The 22,624-nt window shown below is 35.8% G+C and overlaps 1 protein-coding gene across 1 annotated transcript in view; it reads right to left on the bottom strand.

The window, feature by feature from the left end:
* Positions 1-22,624, bottom strand: part of LOC145668016 (uncharacterized) — a 47,174-nt gene that overhangs the window by 23,153 nt on the left and 1,397 nt on the right. The gene's annotated exons all lie outside the window — the stretch shown is intronic.

Below are 22,624 nucleotides of genomic sequence, written 5' to 3'. Positions count from 1 at the left end.
TTATAACCACTATTACGTACACTATCATTACCACTATCGAAACTAAATGAAAATAATAGAAATCATTAGTATATATATATATATATATATATATATATATATATATATATATATATATATATATATATATATATATAAGAAAAATAAACACAGTGCTGAACGAGACTGCACTTATTTAAAAACACATTTACACGTGACGTTTCGATCTTCTAGCTAAGATCCTCATCAGACGTACATCAGAGGTGTACGTCTGATGAGGATCTTAGCTAGAAGATCGAAACGTCACGTGTAAATGTGTTTTTAAATAAGTGCAGTCTCGTTCAGCAGTGTGTTTATTTTTCTGATTTTATTTGCAAGACGTTTGACTATGATTATGTGTCATATTTAAGAAATCCTCGTTGCTTCCCATGAAGTCCTATAGAAATTTCGACAGGTCATTTCGAGTCTCATGAATACAAATTTCTGCCTTCACAAGTTCAGTTGGCGTTCTGTTCTTCTGCTCATAAACTTTCATTACACTAAACATATTCCACATGTACATTAGTGACTATTATAACGAGAATATATTGCATTATTTTCAGAAAGTTGGTTGCATTCGCTTTCTAGAAAAACGAACTCCATAATTTATAACAATTATTATCATCTTTCCTTTCAAGTGTTGAAATTATAGACTTCAAAGCAGAGAAAGTGTTGTACAGTTAAAATTTCGATTGAAACTAATTGTAAGTTTCATACACATTTCTGCCAAATTATTAAATGAAAACAGATGGTGTCGCACGATAACACAGCACAACAACCAAAACAATTCAAACCTACCCTTCTTACAATAAAAATATTATTTTCGTAAATAAGCACAACATAAATGCATCCTAGGTTACGGAACGATAGATATGTAAAATTCAAAGAAGTAATCTGTAATATTGATTCAAAATAGGAATTCATAAGCATGGGCGCCCGAAGGGGAGGGCAGGGTGGGACTCAGACCCCCTCTGGCTCACAAAAATATATACGTAATATATAGCGAACCACATATATTAAATACCAGAAACACCAGAGCTAATATAGCAACCATGGAGATGGGTTCCCCTCTAGAAAATTATCTTCGGGCGCCCCTGTTCATAAGTAATCAAATTACATTCAAAATAATGTTGAAAACGTAAACAAAGTGAATGCTTTTAACCACAATAAAAATAGTCCGTAAGGAAGATATGATTAAATGAATTGCTATGGGAACACAATGTGTCAAGTCATGATTCATAACGATAGCGTGTTCGAAAGCTGTCTTAACTAATAATGCACGTCGTTGCAATCCAGTGTAAGTTAGTGAGTTGTAACCACGATTCTACTATAGAGTCTTCGAAGCAGGTAGACGTGCTTGTGTTGAGCTCCCGAAGTCAATCAACCGTAGCACAATGGGAATATCTATTCAAGTCTGGAGGCTTCGTATAGGAGTCTTTAACATAGGCAGTCGCAATAAGTGTTGCAATCTAATGCGCAAAAGACAGCCGTGGGAAAGTGCAGTGAAAGTGTTCTTTGTTGGTGCTATTATTGCTGTATTGCTGGTGATTGGAGGTGTGGAGATGAATCCAGGTCCCTACACCCTGGATGATGTGATTAAAAAACTAGAGAAAATGGAAAAGAAGATGACTGACCTTCATGATGACAATAAGGAATTTCAAAACAAGTTAAGTAACTTGTTTTCTGAACTACAGGAGTTGAGGGAAGAAAATAAAAGACTGAAGGAGGAAATGCTACATAACCGCCGGACAATTGATAAACTTGAGAACTACTCTCGAAGAAATAACCTTATCTTCACTAATTTAAAAGGGAAGACAAATGAAACATGGGCAGATTGTGAAAGTGTGGTGCGGAAATTTGTGCGTGAACAACTTCAAATTGAGCTTTCGGATAGTGATATCGAACGTGCACATCGCTTAGGGAAAGGAAGTAACTGACCAATTATTGTTAAGTTTAATTCTTACAAAGTGAAAGATAACGTTTTGAGGAACGCGTTCAAAGCTAAAGGTACACCGACGGTAATCTATCAAGATTTTTCTGCAAATATACGACAAATAAGGAGAGAGTTAACAGAACATATGAAAATTGCTAGATCCGAAGGTAAACGTGCGTTCTTACGATTTGACAAACTTTGCATCAATAACGAATACTTCACATTGGAGGACCTAAATAACACTCCTTTGAAGTGTGTAGAAGATGTGAATTTAGGACAGAATGGCAGGAGGACAAAATGGCAGGGGACATAATGGCAGGAAATAAAGGCAGGAGGACAAAATGGCAGCGGACGAAATGGCAGGAGGACGAAATGGCAGCGGACAAAATGGCAGGAGGACGAAATGGCAGAAGGACAGAATGGCAGGAAGTTAATTTTGCAAAAATTATAACTCCTAGGGCTCGTATTTTTCGGTTTTACCTATTGTGTTTGTTAGCAGGTAACGGTTCTCGATTTATTCATTTCTACCTCAGATGTCCAAAGCATATAAATACAGCTAAATTGAACCAAGAGCGTAAACGAGGGTAAATATCAGTTATCCATGTCTTAACTTTTTTCTTAAATGTAATTCTTTTTAACCATCTTCCAATTGATATCTTGGTTTTATAATAATTCTAAGCAGTACAACTTTTATTTATGACGAAAAAAATTTCCCGTGGACTCCCTCTGAATTTCTCTCAGGGTCTAGCTACCATGTGACAAAGAATTTAATCTACTAACTGCTTTCACACACAATATAATTTTGAAACTTGGGAGCCTAGTGGTATCTTTGTGTCTGTAGTATGTAATAATTCTGATACGTTATTCTCTTGAACATCTTAATGGTATTTGTCGTTTGACTTCAGAAGACTCAGTTAAGCCTGCAAGTACAAGTTGCCTATAGTTAAAACATATCAGGTGTACGATCTTGTTTAATAAAACCTGTCCCTCCCCTCCTCTATCTGAAAAGCCCTATATTGTTATTCACATATGAAATTCAAAGACAAAGGCAATCGTCTTTATCCAGCCATATTTTTATTTCAAGTGTAAGTATAAAAATGTGCTACGCATGGTTGCAAGAGGCTAGTTTTTTTTTTTTTTTTTTTTTTTTTTGTTAATACTGAACTTAGGTACCTAATATTGGAACTAATTTTCTTCATGAATTGATGTAAGAAGCGGCCGCGTGATTTTCGACCAATTATTTCATCACTGGTATCTATGAGCAACGAGATAACAACAGTGGAAGACAAACTTCGTTCTTCTCAAACTTGATACTTTGAAAAACTTATGAAAGTAGTTTCGTTATCCAAATACATATTCAATCAAATCAGTTTCAGAAGTAGCATTAATCTTATAATAACGTACGGTAATGGCTGTAAGCCTGGGGGAGTTGCTGGACTTCCACCAGGCACCTCCCCAGGTGGCGGATAGGAGAAAGCCCACCAGATATGGTGGGTACCGGAAATTCCCGGGGTGGACCAAAACCAGCACTGCTGCCTTGCAGTTAGTGGAGAGATCCACAAAGGCTAGGGGAAGAGAACCCCGACAGAAAACTCCTGGTCCTCCAGGTTGGGGGTTGTGCATAGGGTTAACGGCCCAATCACAGAAAAATATAATTCGTTCAGAAACAGAAACCAGAGCCTCGGAACAATGGGAAGGATTCAATGGATAGGACTAGGAAATGGCAGAAGGATCTGAGTATAGCGACATGGAACGTCCAATCAATGTTAATACCAGGTAAAGCAGAAGAAATAGCACGAGAAACAGTCATGAAGGACATAGATGTTATAGCACTTCAAGAGATAAGATGGGCAGACACGGGGAAAATTAATAACGAAAATTACACTATCTACTACAGCGGAACACAAGGAAAAACCGGTCAGTTTGGTACAGGCTTTATGATAGCTAAGCATGTCAGAAATAACGTACTACAATTCACACCAATAAACGAGAGAATAAGTAAACTAAGGATGAAAGGAAGATTCAGAAACATCACCATCGTAACAGCACATGCCCCAACAGAAGACAAAGACTGGGCAGTGAAGGAAGATTTCTACGAGAAACTAGAAGACACGTGTAACAGGATTCCCAGATACGACATAGTACTAGTAATCGGAGACTTCAATGCAAAAGTAGGAAGAAAAGATGCCCGAATCAAGGTTACAGGAAAACATTCACTGCACGAGGAAAGTAATGACAATGGCAACCTACTTATTCAGTTTGCAATAGAGAACAATCTCACAATTAAAAGTACATGCTTCCCTCACAAGAGAGTACATCTAGGAACGTGGGCGTCACCGGATGGCACGACGGTCAATCAGATAGACCATGTCCTCATTAACAATAGACACTCCTCATCTATAATGGACACAAGAAGCTACAGAGGATACAACTGCGACACAGATCATTATCTGGTCAAAGCTAAACTTAGAGAGAAGATCAGTAGGAAATTGGTATATAGGGAAAACACGAAAACAAAATGGGACATAGACAAACTAAAAAACAAGGAAAAGGAAGAGGAATATAAACGCAGGATAAGGATGAAATTGGCACATAAATCAAGAGAAGAGAGAATACCAACAGTGCAAGAACAATGGAATAAAATCCAAGAAATAATAACAGAAACAGCAGAAGAAACGGTTGGACAACGGAGAAAACCAAAAAGACAACAGTGGTTCGACGAGGAATGTCAAGAGGCAATCGAAAAGAAAAACGAAGCAAGAAAGAAAATGATACAAAGATCAACAAGAGCAAGCATAGAAGCATATAAAGAAATGAGAAGGCAGGCAAACAAAATATGTAGAAAGAAGAAACGAGACATGGTAAAACGACGAATAGAAGAAATTGAAGAGATGAGTGGAAGAAACGAAACAAGGAAATTATACATAGCAGTCAAAAACATGAATAAAGGATTTCAGGCACAACCGATTGGATGTAAAGACGAAAAAGGAAACATAATATCCGATGAACAGGGTATCATACAAAGATGGACGGAATACTTTAAAAAGCAGCTAAATCCAACATCAGAAACAGAAGAAAGTGAAATACTACAATTGGAAGTAATGGAGAGAAGAAATATCATAGAGCATCAACCAGTAGAAATACCAAGTGATGAAGAACTAGAGAATGCTATCAGGAAACTTAAAAACAACAAAGCCCCCGGAGAAGACAACATAACAGCGGAACTAATAAAATATGCAGGCACAGAGATGACGAAGGAAATAGGCAACATGATCAGACGAATCTGGGAAGAAGAAACAATACCATCAGACTGGAAAGTGGGGATACTGCATCCAATACACAAGAAAGGAGACAAAACAGATTGCTCAAATTATAGAGGAATAGTGCTACTGAACACAGTCTATAAAATATTCACAAGCATACTGAATAACAGAATAAAGAGATTTACAGAAGAAATAATCGGAGAGTACCAGAGTGGATTTAGAATAAACAGAGGAACAACAGATCAGCTATTTGTGATGAAACAGGCAATAGAAAAGTGCTATGAACATGGAATAGATATACACATTCTGTTCATAGACTACAAACAAGCATTCGACAGTATAGATAGAAATGGTCTTCTACAGGGACTAGAACACTTCAAGATCCCCCCAAAACTGAGCAACTTAGTTAAAATAATCCTGGAACAAACTACAGCAAAAGTAAAAGTAGGGCACAGAGTAGGAGAAGAAATCGAGTACAAAAAGGGAGTAAAACAGGGAGACGGGCTGTCGACAACTTTATTCATAATAGCCTTACATATTGCAATACGAGAAATAGATAAAAGAGGCACAATTATCAATAAAACCAGCCAAATATGCGCCTATGCAGATGACATCGCCATCTTGACGAGAACGGAATACGAACTCAGGAAGCTCTACAACGAACTAGAAGAACTAACGAATCCACTGGGGCTGCAAGTAAACATTGAAAAAACAAAATACATGCACATAACATCAGATAAAAATAAGAGAAGAAACGGAAGGTTTGTAATAGGAAACAAAACATTTGAAGAAGTAGACATATTTAGATATTTAGGAATGACAATAGATAACAGGAACAACATGACAACGACAATCAAAGAAAGGATTCTAGCAGGAAACAAGGCGTATTATGCTAATGCACAAATACTCAAAAACAAAAGCATTGGCAGGCAAACCAAGATGAAGATTTACAAAACGACAATTAGACCGATAGTCACTTACAGCGCAGAAGTATGGACGTTATCCAAAGAAAACGAAGAAAAACTACGAATATTCGAAAGGAAAATAATTAGAAAGATTTTCGGGCCAATCAGAGAGAATAACGAATGGAGAAGCAGAACCAACAAAGAAATAGAAGACATCCTAAGAGGAGAAGATATTGTACGGTTTATAAAAGCGCAACGACTGCGATGGGCGGGACACGTAGAAAGAATGGAAGAAGGAGGACTAGCAAAGAAGATACTACATGAAAAGATATTCTCCACGAGAAGAAGAGGTAGACCAAAGCAAAGATGGTACGAGAATGTAAACAAGGATTTGAGAATATTGAAAGTTAAGAACTGGAAAGGAAAAGCAAAGAATAGAGAAGAATGGAGGCGCCTGGTGAATGAAGCCAAAGCCCACCCAGGGCTGTAGAGCTGTATGGTAAGGTAAGGTAATGGCTGTAAGAGTTACCCTGAAAATGTATTTTGTAAGTTTTCTTTTTTCGTAATTCAGAGATTTTTTCCTGAATTTCACTGGAGTTATGAGAGACCTTAAATTATCAGGCATTCCACTTTAATCGCTCCCCTTTCATCCCCAATGCGATATTGGGTATATTTACAGCTTAGTGCAGCTTAAAGGAATCATGATCCTGCATATTTGATTTCTAACTTGCTTGCTCATAGCGTTGCCCTCGAGACGAGATGAGAATTCAGGTTTTGTCGTCTCGTGTCGTAAATGCTTGTAAAAGTCTCGTCTCTTTTTGTAAATTTATGTACAAAATGTGTCCTGATTTCCGTCTTAGTTTCATGTAGAATTTATCAGAATTCTTCCAGGTTACGACGAGTCCACGAAAGATTGATATAAAGACACTTAAATCATATTTATTAATGAAGTAAATTGTGTAATGACTTGCGTATCTTTAAACGTTGATAAATGCTCTTTCTTGTGTTCATACTATTACCTTATCAAATTGCATATGACATACAATTAATCATATGACATATATACAATTAATCGGGTCTAGGAAAATTCGGTGTAGGAAAATTCGGTGTACAGAAAATACGGTGTACGGAAAGCTCGATGTGAGGAAATTCAGGTGTAAGGTAGATTCGGTGTAATACATATTGAATATTACCACTTACGATAATTTACGACACTTCATATTGTGAAAACGAAAACCATAAAATGTAACGAATAAAATGCTATTACCTATTTCAAGAAAAGCAAATTTATTATTATTATTATTATTATTATTATTATTATTATTATTATTATTATTATTATTATTATTATTATTATTATTATTATTATTTTGCCTTGAGTCCAATATTTGTTTCATGTCTTTTGCGGGGTATTACTATGAACTACTTTTCATCACACAATGAATCTGATACTTTTTGTCAGAAATAAAACAATTACAACTATAACTTCAGAGAATAGTTACAGGAACAACTAAAAGCACCACTTTGCCTCACGTTCTGCCCCAGACAGAAACATAATATGGTTGTTAGTGAATAAATTGCAGGAAACAGGATCGCTTCTGAGGAACACAGGGAAGGATCGGACCTCGCTGGCGGATGTTGTGGAAGATGTCAGTTACCGACTCTAAGTCACCCAAGAAACCGTCTATTCAACATGTGATTTATGTGTGTTACCACTAACACTTAATTTGTATTCTTCAATTTCGCTTCAAATATCTTATATCTCATTCGAACTGTAACTTACAATGGCGAATATTTGCTGTTTTTCTTGCGGCCTGCTCTATATTACCCCGGATGAATTTAAACCAGTAAACATAGTCCCATAAATCTCCCATTCTTCCTTGATGATTTGCAGTAAACCGCATGAAAATCGGACTTCAGTTAGAAATTCTAGAGCCAAATGAAATCCGTGAGTTTTGAAAGAATCATTCTGCATATACATATGTAAGATGCAAAAATACATTGATCAAAAAAGTCTTAGTGGAAAGGGCAATATAAAGCAGAATGGTTTTATCAGATAATAGTCGTACAAATAGTTGACTTCCCCTCCAATCAGACACTTTGTTTGTCTTAAGTTAAGGTAAACAAGTACTGCAACCCTATTGACTCCTTATTGACTTCTCCTCCAATCAGCCGTAGATACTTTAGTTGAGGCATTTATTTTTACACCTTTGAGTAACATAAACAAACAATGTCATTTTTGAAGAATTTAGATTTAAATATTCATTTATAAAATAGACATAAAATCGTCAGAACATTTTTGAAAAATCTACAATTTTCAACTTTACCCATCCAGTAACCTACATTTTTTTAGAAGTAGAAAATTCTATAGGAGGCATCCTCCAAAACAGCACAAGAACTTAAGTTTTAAATTAAATGTCGATTGGTAGCGATGGTCGCTTCGCTAAATCACGCGAACGGACTTCGGAAAACAAATTTCTCGTCGTGTAAGGGCCATAAAATGTTAAAATCCGTCGAAATCTAGAATTCAAATAATTTCAGGAACACAATTCAATATAAAGCAATATAAAGTAGACAGTAAACAATAAAAATGATAGTAGACAGTTAAAGTACTTCTACACAAAATTTGAACTTCAAACAAATACGCTCATTTATTCTCAAAGTTGAGTTTTTAATAAATCCTACGGCCTACTACAACGAATCCTTCTTTACACCTAACATTCCCCACACCGAGTTTTCCGTACACCGAATTTTCCTACACCGAATTTTCCTGCTCCCCAATTAATCATATCCTATATTTTGAAAACGGGAGACCCTATGTCTACCGAAAGTTCTAGTGTTTCTTGTGAGTACTCTACAATTTGTTTCCTCCGATGATTTTTGCCCCGAGCTTCCCTTGAATTTGCCCCTATGCATATTTTATAGACTTAAAAATACTAGAGACAGTCACCAGAAAATAATGAGTACACATCCTACATATCCTCTCGTCAAAAACTTCGGAACGAGTCGAATCGACCAATTTTAATTCGTTTTCTTTGCCACAGAAAGTATCTGATTCTTTGTATAATACCGAGGTTAGTTTATTCGAAAGTTAATATGGAGGATTATGTATTTTCCCTTTTTTTTGCTTGTTACTTAAAATGTTTTGCAAATACAGTAGAGCCACGATTATCCGAACGTCGGTCAACCGAACGACCGCTTAACCGAACTGTGTACTCGCTCGCACCTGTTACTCTCCCACCCTACCGTCCATCATTCCCCTCACTCCCAAACCAAGTTTCCCACAGTAGTTGCCGCACTGAGCCACCGCTGGCGGAACATTGCTTCTAATGGGGCCTTCATAAGGCGCTGCTGACCGGCCAAGCCGCCAGTCGCTGTGTTTCAACAATCAGCACACTTCTGTCGGTTCATGCAAAATGCGTATGTAATATGTACATATTTTTGTTTAATAAACTGTACCACATACTATATATTCCTACTAAAGTTGCCTTTGTACGTTATGGGGCGTTTACACTTAGTCGATTTAGTCGCACGACTAAATCGACTCGCTGCATGTGCCACTAAATCGAAGCAACTAGGCCGAATCAGATTGATGGATGTGTTCAATTATTTCAACCACAGAAAATAGAACGTCTTTTAATTCAGTTGCCAGTCGATTAGTCGCCTTCGATCAACAAGCGATTAAGTTGAAGTCCCGTTTACACGGTCGATTAAGTTGAAAGTGACGTCAATTCAACTGAATCGAACGCAAATCGACTAAGTGTAAACGCCCCATTACTTTGTAATACTTAAAGAGATGCCTGTTTTTATGAATAAATTTACTGTACAGTACTTTTTTTTTTTGGCAAATAAACATGTACAGTTCGAATATCCGAACAAACCAGTTTTCCGAACACCCATGTCCCCCAATTACTTCGGATAATCGACGCTCTACTGTAACTTCAATAACTTTTGAAACTGTTTGTCTTCACTTGAGCATATACAGATCACAGTGATAAATAAAGATAAAAGCTGCTTCCTTCTAGTAATACCCGAAAAAATCTTAAATAATATATATAAAAAAGAAAACGACTAAAACTAACCTCTTTCATTAAGACACTGCTGGTATGAATAGAAAGCTTGCAATAGTAAGGTGTTTGTAGACGACTGTCAATTAGAATTGAAATATTATTAGCAGTTCGAATTTTGGAGCATAATGAATAAATCGAAAATTTATGTTGAAATCTTCATTTATCAAGCAAGAAACAAAATAGTTTAAAACCCGACAATTCAAATTAACTTCCTGCCATTCTGTCCTCCTGCCATTTCGTCCGCCTGCCATTTCGTCCTCTGCCATTTTGTCCTCCTGCCATTATTTCCTGCCATTATGTCCCCTGCCATTTTGTCCTCCTGCCATTCTGTCCGTTCCCCGAAGATGTTTCCTCTACAACTGCAGTAGCGTCAGGAACAAAACAAAATGTGAGCGAATTGGATACAGTGTCAGTGAGTCAGGTCACCGGAACGACCAGCAACAAGGTCATTACAAGAAAAATGACGAAAGGGACAGGTGCCACGCCCCGAGGGAACAAGTGGAAGTGACCAGAGACTGATTTCAAGGCAGGTAAGAAAGAGGAAAAAGCACAAACAGATTCTTCTTCAGATAACAACGTGCATTCCGAAGGGTTTCTAAGTGTGTATTATCAAAATGTGAGGGGGCTAGAAGCAAAACTGAATCCTTCTATTGTAGTGTGCTGTCAACGAACTACGATTTCTTGGCAATAACAGAGACGTGGTTGCATGAGGGTATCTTTGACTCAGAACTCTTTGATGCCAGATATTCACTAATCCGTAGTGACAGAAAAACCGGCAAGAGTAGGGGGGGAGGGGTATTGCTTGCAATACTAAGAAATAAATATAAAGTGTGTTTGATATATAATGATGACCTAAATAATGGCGTAGACTGTCTTTTGGTGAAAGTAAGTGGGGAGAGGGTAACAATGTATATATGTGTTGTGTATTTTCCACCAAATTCTGTCATTTGTAAATATGATGAAATATTTCAGTACATTGAATCGAAGTGTCAACCAGGCTGCACCCTTCTTGTACTTGGTGACTTTAATTTACCAGACATTAAAGGTACGGGTTTCGATTTCATGAGCGCCCCGGGGCAGTACAAATTTGTAAATAACTTCATGTCATTATATGACTTGAAATCATTCAATGATGTTCAGAATAGTTTAGGTAGGACACTAAAGTTCATTCAACGAACCTTCTGATCCTGATGTAAACATTGCAGAATTGTATTACTCCGCCAGTCATCGGATGATTGGCTGTCGGTCAGCGCTTCTTTCGAGAAGCACGTGATTTTATACATTATTGTGTTTTACATATTCCCGCAACGCGGCCATATTGTAAATTGTGATTCGCGCTTAAGGTGGGTCAAAGCCACTTTCTACGCATACGTATTCTCTTTTATTGCATTAATTCAATTTAGTTCTTAGATACAATATTGTTTCTGTTATTTAATTGTAAAGAAATTGAATTTCTGGTAATGAGCCTTATAAGCAACAAAAATATTGAAAAACAGCTTACGTAACAATGGACTATTTGCTTCTTCCGCATTAACGTTTCTAGGCTCTTTAACCAACAAAATTAAACAATCACCACGTGTATTTGTTTACATGAGGTACTGAACGTTCCTTGAATCAACTATAGATTTGGTATTAACAAATTTAGATAATGTAGTGGTTGAGAGAGAAGAACCCCCCGTACTTAAAGAGGATAAACACCACCCTGCGCTATTAATTAAAATCAAACAGAACAATAAGGTAAAGATAAAAAGTCAAAGTAAAGTAATGGGTTATAATTTCAGTAAGGCAAACTACAATCAACTATATCACGAATTGGGAAAGGTAGAGTGGGAGGTACTGGGTGAACATACTGACGTTGATTGCGCTGTTGAAAAGTTTTATTCCACCTTATATAATATATTTGACAAATGCATTCCGAAAAAGAAACAGAGCACGGGAAACTATCCTAGCTGGTTCACGCTAGACATTATAAATAAAATTAAAATGAAAGCTCGTCACCGCAAAGCGATAAGACTCGGAAAGTCAAATATAGATTTACATAAACGCGAATTTAATGAACTTCGAAAAAGGATTAAGAAAGATATACAAGTCGCATATACAAACTTCGTTAAGGGAGCGGAATATTTAATACAAGAGGACCCATCTACGTTTTGGAACTTTATTAAGAGTAAAACAAAACATTTAAATGGTAATGTATTGTGTTATGAGGGTAAAGAGTTAGCATGTGATAAAGATATAGTAAACGCATTTGCAACCTACTTTAAATCAGTGTATACAGACGGAGCACCACTGCTAGTTGAAACAGATGATTCGACATTAGTTGAAATGTATGAAAAAATTGATATGTTGCAAATAGCGGTAATAGAAGTGGACGAGATTCGAATGGCAATCAGAAAACTAAAATCAAAGTGTTCGATAGGTATCGATGATGTACCATCATATGTAATAAAAGGTTGTGAAGAGAGTTTCTTATTACCTTTACACATGCTATTTAACCTAATACTCCAAACCAGCACGTTTCCAGCAAAATGGAAACTTACAAAAGTTTGCCCTATTCCTAAAAATAATGACAGTAAAGAAATTCAAAATTATAGGCCGGTTTGTATTCTAAACTCATTTGCAAAGATATTTGAAAGCATAATTTATAAGCGTATTGAAAATCACATTAAACCAGTAATATCGGATTATCAACATGGATTCGTTCCTGGCAGATCCACCGTAACAAATCTCGCTGTCTTCACTGACCATCTAGTGAATACATTGGAGAGTAATAATCAAATAGATGTAGTTTATACAGATATTGCGAAAGCATTTGATAAGGTAAACCACACGTTGTTAGTAAATAAACTTAAATTTCTCAACTTTTCTGATCAGTTAATTGCTCTTATGAAGTCATATTTGATGGACAGAAAACAATATGTGGTTTATAAATCCTGTAGATCATTTGAATATATTCAATTTTCTGGAGTCCCACAAGGATCTAATTTAGGGCCGTTACTTTTTATAATATTCATTAATGACCTTCCTAATTGTATTAAAACATCACATAAACTACTCTATGCAGACGATTTAAAATTATATAGGAGAATTACAACAGCACAGGACTGTGTCAGTTTGCAGGAGGATCTAGACAGAGTAAATGAATGGTGCAAGAGCAAATTGTTAAACATAAATTCAGATAAATGCAAAACCGTGTCCTTCACTAAGAAACGGAATGTTGTTAAATTTCAATATAAGATAGGTGGTAAAGAATTAAAGGGGAAACAAACTATCAAAGATTTGGGTGTAATATATGATAAACTATCGTTTGAGCATCATATAAATCAAATTGTAAATGACGCAAACAAAAGTCTTGGATTTATTTTGAGAATGGGAAGGGAATTTAATAAGTCGAATGTTTTACTGAAATTATATTTTTCATTTGTTAGATCAAAATTAGAATATGCGTCTATTATATGGAACCCCCACACGAAGAAAGACTCTATTAGAATAGAAAGAGTTCAAAATAAATTTCTGCGGTTTCTGGTGTACAAGAGAACAGGCATCTTCCCCACATATGAAAATAGTACTTCTCTTAATGAAAATTTTAACACAATGTCTCTCAATCACAGAAGAGTGTTAAATGACATGATATTCTTGTACAAAATATTAAATAACAAATTAAATAGTAAGGATTTGGTCTCTGCCTTTCATCTCAGGGTACCCAATGGAAACATACGTGTGAGCAATGAAAATTTCTTTTATTCTAAGAAATCTCGAACAAATGCAACAAAACAGTCACCAACGTGGAGGATGGGTGCAGTCTACAACAAACTGAGTAAATGTAAAAAAGTTCTGGATATACACAGTATGAGTCAGAATAGATTTCGCAAATATATTATAGATATTCTATGTAACTCTGATATGAACACTGTAATTGGGTAGAATAACCTGTTGTGTTCTTCTTCTTAAATAAATAAATAAATAAATTTCGCAATGTAAACTAAGAAAACTATATGAGGAACGTAGTATGTTTCTACTCTCTTCGTTCACACTTATCCTCACCATCGCTCACGTGTCTCTTCTCTGCGAACGCAGTCTCGCGAGATTCCACCAGCTTTGCCCTGCCCTTGCTGTAGTTACATACAATTCTTGTTTTTATTAGCCACCTAGCTAAGTTCTTTTTCTTTTTTTCGTCATTATAGCATATTGGCATATGTCTACACCTGTAACGGTTAAACCTTTCTAAATTGAATCTCCAACCAGAATAGCAACTTCTTTCATAAGAAACAATTTACTGCTTTCTGCTGTGTTACTGCTTTCGCTAATGATGTGTTACTTAGTTCTTATACTAGAAATATTGAACAACACTTTCCTATTATGGGAAGTAATCTACATAAAATAAATATTTGGATGGTTAGCAATGAACTATAATTAAACTGGAATAAAACAAAATTAATAATTTTTAGAAGGAAGAATTTTTAACAATCTTGGTTGCAAATCCATAATGTTAAACTATCGTCTGAAAATGTTTTCAAATACCTAGGATTATTTTTGGACTGCAAACTAAATTAGAATTTTCACATGCAACATCTTTCTCAGGAAAATGCTTAATGAGTACATTTAAGTGTCTTTCTTCTTTAAAAAAAAAAAAAAAAAAAAATGGGGTATAAACTCATTTACACTAATCAGTATTCTTAAACAAGGATATATATCTAAATTAACTTATGGCAGCGTATTTTGTAATAAACTTAGCAAACATTATACTAATTTCGAACGAGCAATATACAACCTTGCAAAAATCCTTTCTGACAGTCATTTTTCTGTCCTAAATTGGCACTATTAAGGGAATCTGAATATATCATTAACAATATATTTTTTTTTAAATTGGCTTCTAAATTTATAATAAAGTATTTTGGAAATATAACTCTCCAATACTTTAGAAACTTCAACAGATAGAATAACTTCTCAAACAAAAGAATGTTCCTTTCACACGGAATTATCCTTAGATTGTTCAAGCATATGTTACTTTTAAAGATATAAATATATTGGTACAAAAAGTTCCACCGCTTCCTTGCTTCGTATGGCATTATAATACCAATTTGGCTCAAATCACAGTAACAATTCCTCCTTATATTTCAATTACAAATGAAGGCTTAAATCATAAAATTTATCAAAGTATATGGAAAGATTTTTATTCTACAATTCGGTAAGGATACCATATTTGTGCATACAGATGCCTCAAAATACCACAGTGTTCATGTTGGAGCAGCTGTTTATATATCTAATCGATCGACTACGCTAAAATATAAATTACCAATATAGCTGTACGTCCATCTTCGAGGATGAAGCATTTGGTATTCGACAAGCATTGCTATATATTAAAAAAAAAAAAAAAAAAAAAGTTTTGATTCATTAAGTGTGCTTACTGCATTGAAATCAACACAAAGGAACGATCAAACCTTTTCTAAAAATCTAATTTTCTATACATTTTAATTTACATGTTATTAAATATCATTTTCTTGACGTCAAATAGTAAATATCAACTTCAATAAATAACGCTAACGGTATTAAATTCTACTTTTTAGATATACAGATTTCAACGAAGTAATATGGAATTATACAGATACGTAAAAGAATTCGAAAAGTTCTATTTAATTTGGATAAAGGATATCTTGATAAAGATTGAATATATCCTGGATCATAACATCTACATTCTCTTTCAAAATCTTGGAATCATATTACTTCCATCGGTGTTTATATATTTATTATTATATACCGGTAACAATGTTCTTGGATTAATCTTTCTTTTTCTACACTTGTAGCGCACTTTAGCCGATGCCTGATGCACCTACTTATCACTACTAATAGTGAAGAAGAAAGAAAGAAAGAATGTAAGGATTCTCTTAGAAATAACCGTAGATATTAAAAGAAGATATTTATCGAAGTGTGTTCCTTCTTAGGCATACTACAATTTGCAATATAGCCTATACATAATAAAGAATGGAACAATCATCAAATATTCAGCTGTGCTGTTCCTGAAGGGATAGAACTTGTGGTGCCCTGAGTTGACGAACCTCCCAGTACCATGTCGGAGCTAAGGTAAATTAACCTCCGAGTACATGTCACTCTTGCTCACGGTACCTCCTTTAGCAAATAGCGTCTCAGTGCTTCCCCTCACACTTTGATTACCCCCCCCCCCGCCGCTTTTTGTTGTTGTTGTTGTTTTTGTTTTGTTTAGTTTTTGAAGAAAGCCTGCTCAGCAACATGTAGAGATTGTATTTAGTTATGTGTTTCTGTTGAAACAGGAGCGGCACGAGAAATTTTGAAAGGAGAAAATTGAATGTTTGTTTCTAATATACTGTATTACAACTTACGTTCTATAGCTTGCTTAAAACGTCTCTATAACTTAGCTTGAAGTAGTAGCAGGGGCGGATCCAGGGGGAGCGATCGGGGCGATGGATCCCCTTCCCAGAAGAAGAAACTTACTTATTTTATATATATAAATAAAACCCATCCCAAAGTTTGGAGCCCTTAAAAGTAGCAGTATAACAACCCACCGCTCCCCCCCCCCCAGAAGTCGGTCCTGGATCCGCCCCTGAGTAGTAGACTTAATTTTTAAATATTTATCTTTGGCCAGTATGGAATAGTTTATGTTCATTTAAGGCCGTAGATGACGGGAGTATAATCACAAAATAAATAAATAATTCTTACATTTTTTTGTTAGTAAGTTCGAGTTTCGATCTCAAAGGGCTTATCTTTTTTATATTCTTGCAGAAAAGGATAGGTTTGAAGGGAGTGCAAGATATACTTGCTGAAACACTTAAGAATATTAGATAGTTTGTATTAACATTAGACTGAGAGCAGATTATTGGTTTTATTATATTGACAGAATAAAGAATTTTGTCATCTCATCTCATTGAAAACTACAAGAAGAGTTATATTTCCCCTTGAAGGGAATGCGCCCAATACTGGGTGTTTAACGGAAAGTTTCTCTCTCTTCACTCTTGTACAAAAGAATGGAAGGTTTGGAGGAGGCACAAAATATCACACGGTGTAATGTATGAGAATATTAGCTAGTTTATAGTAACAATAAATTCAAAACAGATTATTGGTCTAATACGAGGGAAGATCAGAAACTGAAATTACAAGGCCGATATTACTGGAGTTTCGTCTGTTATAAAGGAATAAGGACTGCCAGGTAATGTTAATACATGCAGCTGGCAACTGTGCAGAATTTCAGTCACCCGCCACCTACGACGCTAGTGTAGGTAAACACAAATGGCGACTCAAAAGTATAAAGGGCGATAAAAGTTACGGGGGCGATCCAACCATATTATAGTTCATTTGCAAGCCTACTGTTAAAATTTTAAGGGAGCAGTAAACATTTAGGGGGTCAGACCCCCCATGGATATGGACCTGCTTGTTTGGAAAACTTGTCTCATGAAGAAGTTAGCTCAGTTATTCGATTTATGTGAGAGAAACATGAAACAGTGGCTGAAATTCACCGGCAACTAATAGAGATGAACGGAGAGACTGTAATGTCCCGTCAGCATGTCGCAGTATCGAAAGTTTGCAGCGGTAGAAAAAAAAAAATGTCACTGACAAGGAGCGCAGTGGCCAACCCAGCACGGCATCAAGAAATTTGAACACACATCGCGAGGAGAAGCCGATTGAGGACAACGGGAGGATTACGTTACGACATCTGATGGTAGAATTGGGAATGTCGTTCGGAAGTGTTCGTCACATTATGCACGACATTCCGCATATCGCAAAACGACAACGTGGCTGAATACGCAATGACAGGATTTTTACAAGGAGGAAATATTCAAACTCACCCCACATTGCGATAAGTGCCTTAACCAATATGGAGACCATGTCGAAAAATAATCTAAGGTATGTAGTATCTGTTGGCTGTATTGGTTGTATGAAATTATATATACTCGTTTCACTGCAGGCTTTGTAACATTAGTTTCCGATCACTCCTCGTATATTAGTAAAAATATAGTCTTGAGTCCTGGCGTCACGGTGGCTTAGTGGTAGAGCGCTTACCTCTGGAGGCTCGGGTCCATGGTTCGATCCCTGAATAAGTAAGTTTGTGGTACGCAACATCGTGTCTGTGGGGTTGGGATACTCCCCCATTATCATTCCATCATCATTGACTTGCCTTAATCACCGTCTCCCTTAGTCTGAAGAGCATACTCATGGGACTTTAAAATGAAAATTCCATTTCCTTTTTAACTAACTTCCACATACCATGCGAAGACAATTTAAGCCTTCACATTAACAGGAATAATGTAAAAATAGGCTGCCCAGGGACTATATATCAAGGTACTGCTTCGATATTCATCTAATAGAACAGAAGGGAATCCATGGGAAAACTTGTCAGAATTATCGACCAACAGACTACAACTTGGGATCACAATCTTTCTTTCTTACATAGTAAACGACTGTTGAAATTAATCCGTCATTTCTTTTATTATTCCACAATTTCTTACATTTAAATATTATTAATACATAATAGGGCTACTGGGAATACCTAACTCTATAAATTTAACCGTGTTTGGCTGATTGATCGAAGTTAAATACAACTCATTAGCAACAATGTTATAGGAGACATCTACAATAAGCGGAACTGAAACCATCAATTAACTTGTATCCGAGCGAAATATTCTAACTGAGAATGGAGTCTGAGACTACGCGTATACAAGTACATATTGCTCTTTTCGCTACGAAGGAACATTAACCGACCCACAATATAACCGACTTTTCTTGCATTCAATGGCGGCTCTCGAGAGACAATGCATCGATAAATGATTATGTTTTATCATTACATACTATGAATTCATACAGTTTCAGACAGTGTTCGAAGTAGAAAAAAAGCAGAGGCGGTATGTTTTATTACGATTTTTATTCGCAATACTGGCTATCTAAATGTTGAAATACAGTGAGGGTATGTTGCCTAAAAGATTGCATTTCTATTTACATACAGACTGAAAGAGCTTCTCTTTAGTTACGGGAGGGAGGGGGAATGGAAAGACTTTGATCCCTTGACAACAACCTTCTGAAAAAAAAAATATTCCCTTACGTTGTATTATAGAGAAGAGTACACGAAAATGTTCATATACCGAGGTTTTGTATTAACAATTTCCTGCGGGAAAACCCCCCGGACCCCATACTCGAATGAGGGGTATTCCAAACCCCTAGAAGAATCGCTCCTACAGCAGACAACTCCTAAATCCGCTCATGCACAAAACACATTTAGGTCTATATGAATTAAAACAAGACGACACACAGACATATGAAAGAAATATGGCACATCAAAATATAAACTAGATGAAGTTCTTTGAAGACACATCATTTTAAAAACAAAAGATAGGAAAAAGAACAAAAATGTTGATGTCAACTTAGAAATTATTTCCACATAAGAAATGAAATCTTTTTATGTGCAAAGTTATTCGTCAATTACTGTGTATAAAAATGGATTTATTAAAAGTACTCAGCATCTACACTGCAGTGACGGTATGTCTTGATAACAAACAAAAAAAAATAAATAAATAAATAAATAAATAAAATAAAATAAACAGAGGCTGTATGTCTTGATAACTAGAAAACCAGAGGCGGTATGGCATACCACCGCATACCATCTCACTTCGACCACTGGTTTCAGAAGATTTCAAATAATTAGTATAGTAGGCAAGCATACTTCGCTTAGCTAGCACAGGTAACGACAACATTTAAATTTTTACGAGGCCATCCTGATTTCTTAGAGGCGCAGAAATCAAAAGTGAGGGGACAATGAGAAACATGCAGCAGCACACAAAACAGTTTATGTACGAGGCAGGCCCGAAAAGTAAGACTACAAGGGCTAATATTCATTCAAAAAATGTGTATTTGACAAAGTGTCTACAACGTATTTAGTGATACAGGGGTTGTAACCTTACTTTCCGGATCTGCCTCACAGAATCTGATACACAGCTCTAGATCTTTTTCATCTTACAATTGTTGACAGCTTATTTCTTGAACATATACAGTATTTGTCTGAACAAACAACTGAATGTGCCTGTTAAGGTTAAAGGTAGCCGCAGAGGATGACCATCTTGCAGTCCGCAATTTAACGTTCTATACCTTAATGAAACTATTCTCTGGAAGTGTATCTGGTACCACGTCTTTCAATCGTGCCACGGTACAACAAAAGGTTAGTTGCGTTTGAAATTCTTAAAATGTGCGTCTCTCGAAGGCCAATGGGAGATATTTGGTGCATCTAGCAAGAAACGTACCATTTTACCCACAAAGGAGTAAAACTCACTAGATTAACTTAATTTGGAAATAAAAGTGCAAGCATTTCATAACTAGTTTTGCTTTACTTTGAAAATTCTCTATAAGTTCTGATTTTAAAAGGGTAAACGTAATTTGGGGCAGGCCTGCCTACTCTATCCCCTCCCTGCCTACGGGCTAGGCTTTATTCAAAAGCCGTCACTCCCTGCATTTACTGAAACAACATATATATTGATAATAGTACGTTGACTTAGAAGCCCATCCGCCCTAAATTTATAGCATTTTCAATCTCTAATCTTTATAGATTTATGTTCTTTCGGCATCTATGGCCATGTTAGCTCGTCACGTATGAGGGATGACGTCTCTCGGCGAGCACACTATCCGATGAAAGGGAAGGAAGGAAGCGGCTTGAGACCTATATGTTAGGTACCATCCCGACATTTGCCTGGTGTGAATGAGGAAAACCTCATTCATAATGGCTAACCTGTAAAAGCTTTTACAACTTTTCGACTGAGTCCCCATCTGGAATCGAACCCGGGACCGTTCACACTAAAGGCGAGAGCGTTAGTGACTGCGCCACGCGGGGCCACATATAGAACATAGACCTATTCATAATTGTTAAAATAGAAGAAAATATTGAGTGTTAAAAGAGGAAGCTGAAGATCGACAAACGTGGAAGAAACAATTTCCAGACCCAACATAAGAAAGAACACAATCCTCATTAGTTCCAGGGCCTGCCAACAGGCTAAATACTTAATAATAATAATAATAATAATAATAATAATAATAATAATAATAATATATATATATATATATATATATATATATATATATATATATATATATATATATATATATATATATATATATATATATATATATATGTCGTGAAGTTTCTTATTCGTGTTGAATTTGGGTTCTGTAGCCCCTATAGCTTATTTAATATTTTTCATAGTTTTTCGTGATTAAGATATATTAAATATCATGATAGCTTATAGATATGGTTTTTGGCAGTATGTCAACGTTATATAGGTTCTTATTTGTATTCAATTTAGCGTCGGTAGTAATTATAATTTCCGTGATAGCTTCAGAAATGTGTCGGTCACACACCCACATAAATATGTAGAACTGAACGATCCTTGTATAGCCACGTGTCATAAAAGTGGATCCACTACCAACAACAATTTTGTTATTGTTACTTACCTCAAAGCAGTGGCGGCTTTAGCGGGTAGGACGGGTAGGCACGGGCCTACCCAAACGTTTTGAAAAATATATAAATGCTAAAAGGTACAATAAAGAGTAAATATAGCTTCCAATATTTATATTAATATCAGCATCAAACACTACTGTAAAAGTAATTTCCTACTGTCATTAACCAATCAAATGTGTAGGGGAAAGGTGGGTAAAGCAGCCACTCTAAGGAATTTAATTTTTTCAGTCCTATAGAAATACGTTAGCAAGTAGGTAAAAATTTCACAATGTACTTCCATCCTTAACTTTTAAGATATATTTAAACGAACCTGTTTTGAAAAAGCTTTATGGAGTAATTACTGATAATTACAAGTCATACAAAATGTCCACTTTACCCGAGCTAATCGGGCAAAATGGACACGCATCCCCACATTGTCTGGCTTTAGGAAGTCAATAAAGCAAGAACTCAGAGACCTATAGATCTATAACATACAGTAGAAAATAGGAAGAAAATTTACGAAAAATGATTATATAAGAAAAATGAAAACAATATGATCAAATAGGAGGCCTAAGCATACAATTTTAGTATAATATGAAAAATATAGTCTAAAATAAAATAGGCCAGCCACAAGCCTACAATAAGAACTACTTTCTATTGTACCGTTAGGCTAGTTATGTTAACATCAAGCCTATCTTAACTTTCAATGTTCGAAACGTTCATCGTAATCAAATGGATGAGTGACATGCAAAGGAACCTATTTCACTTGGATTTTCCTTTAACGAGTCTAGACCTAAATTCAAAACGCTTTTCGCTACACTACAGTAGTACTCTATAGGCCTAATTAGTTTGCTTTTTTAAAATAGTTATTCATAAAATCTCCTTTAATAGTCTACGAGCAGCAAAATAGTAGGCCCATAGTTTATGTAGGAAATAGTTTTCAATTTAGTCCTTCAAAATTTGATTCCAGTGGAATTTTGTCCTTCTAA

The sequence above is a fragment of the Thermobia domestica genome, chromosome 13, assembly GCF_964235325.1.
Source record: "Thermobia domestica chromosome 13, izTheDome1.hap1.1, whole genome shotgun sequence".
Lineage (NCBI taxonomy): Eukaryota > Metazoa > Arthropoda > Insecta > Zygentoma > Lepismatidae > Thermobia > Thermobia domestica.
Note: the sequence above shows the minus strand (reverse complement) of the source record. Positions and strands in the feature narration are given on the sequence as shown.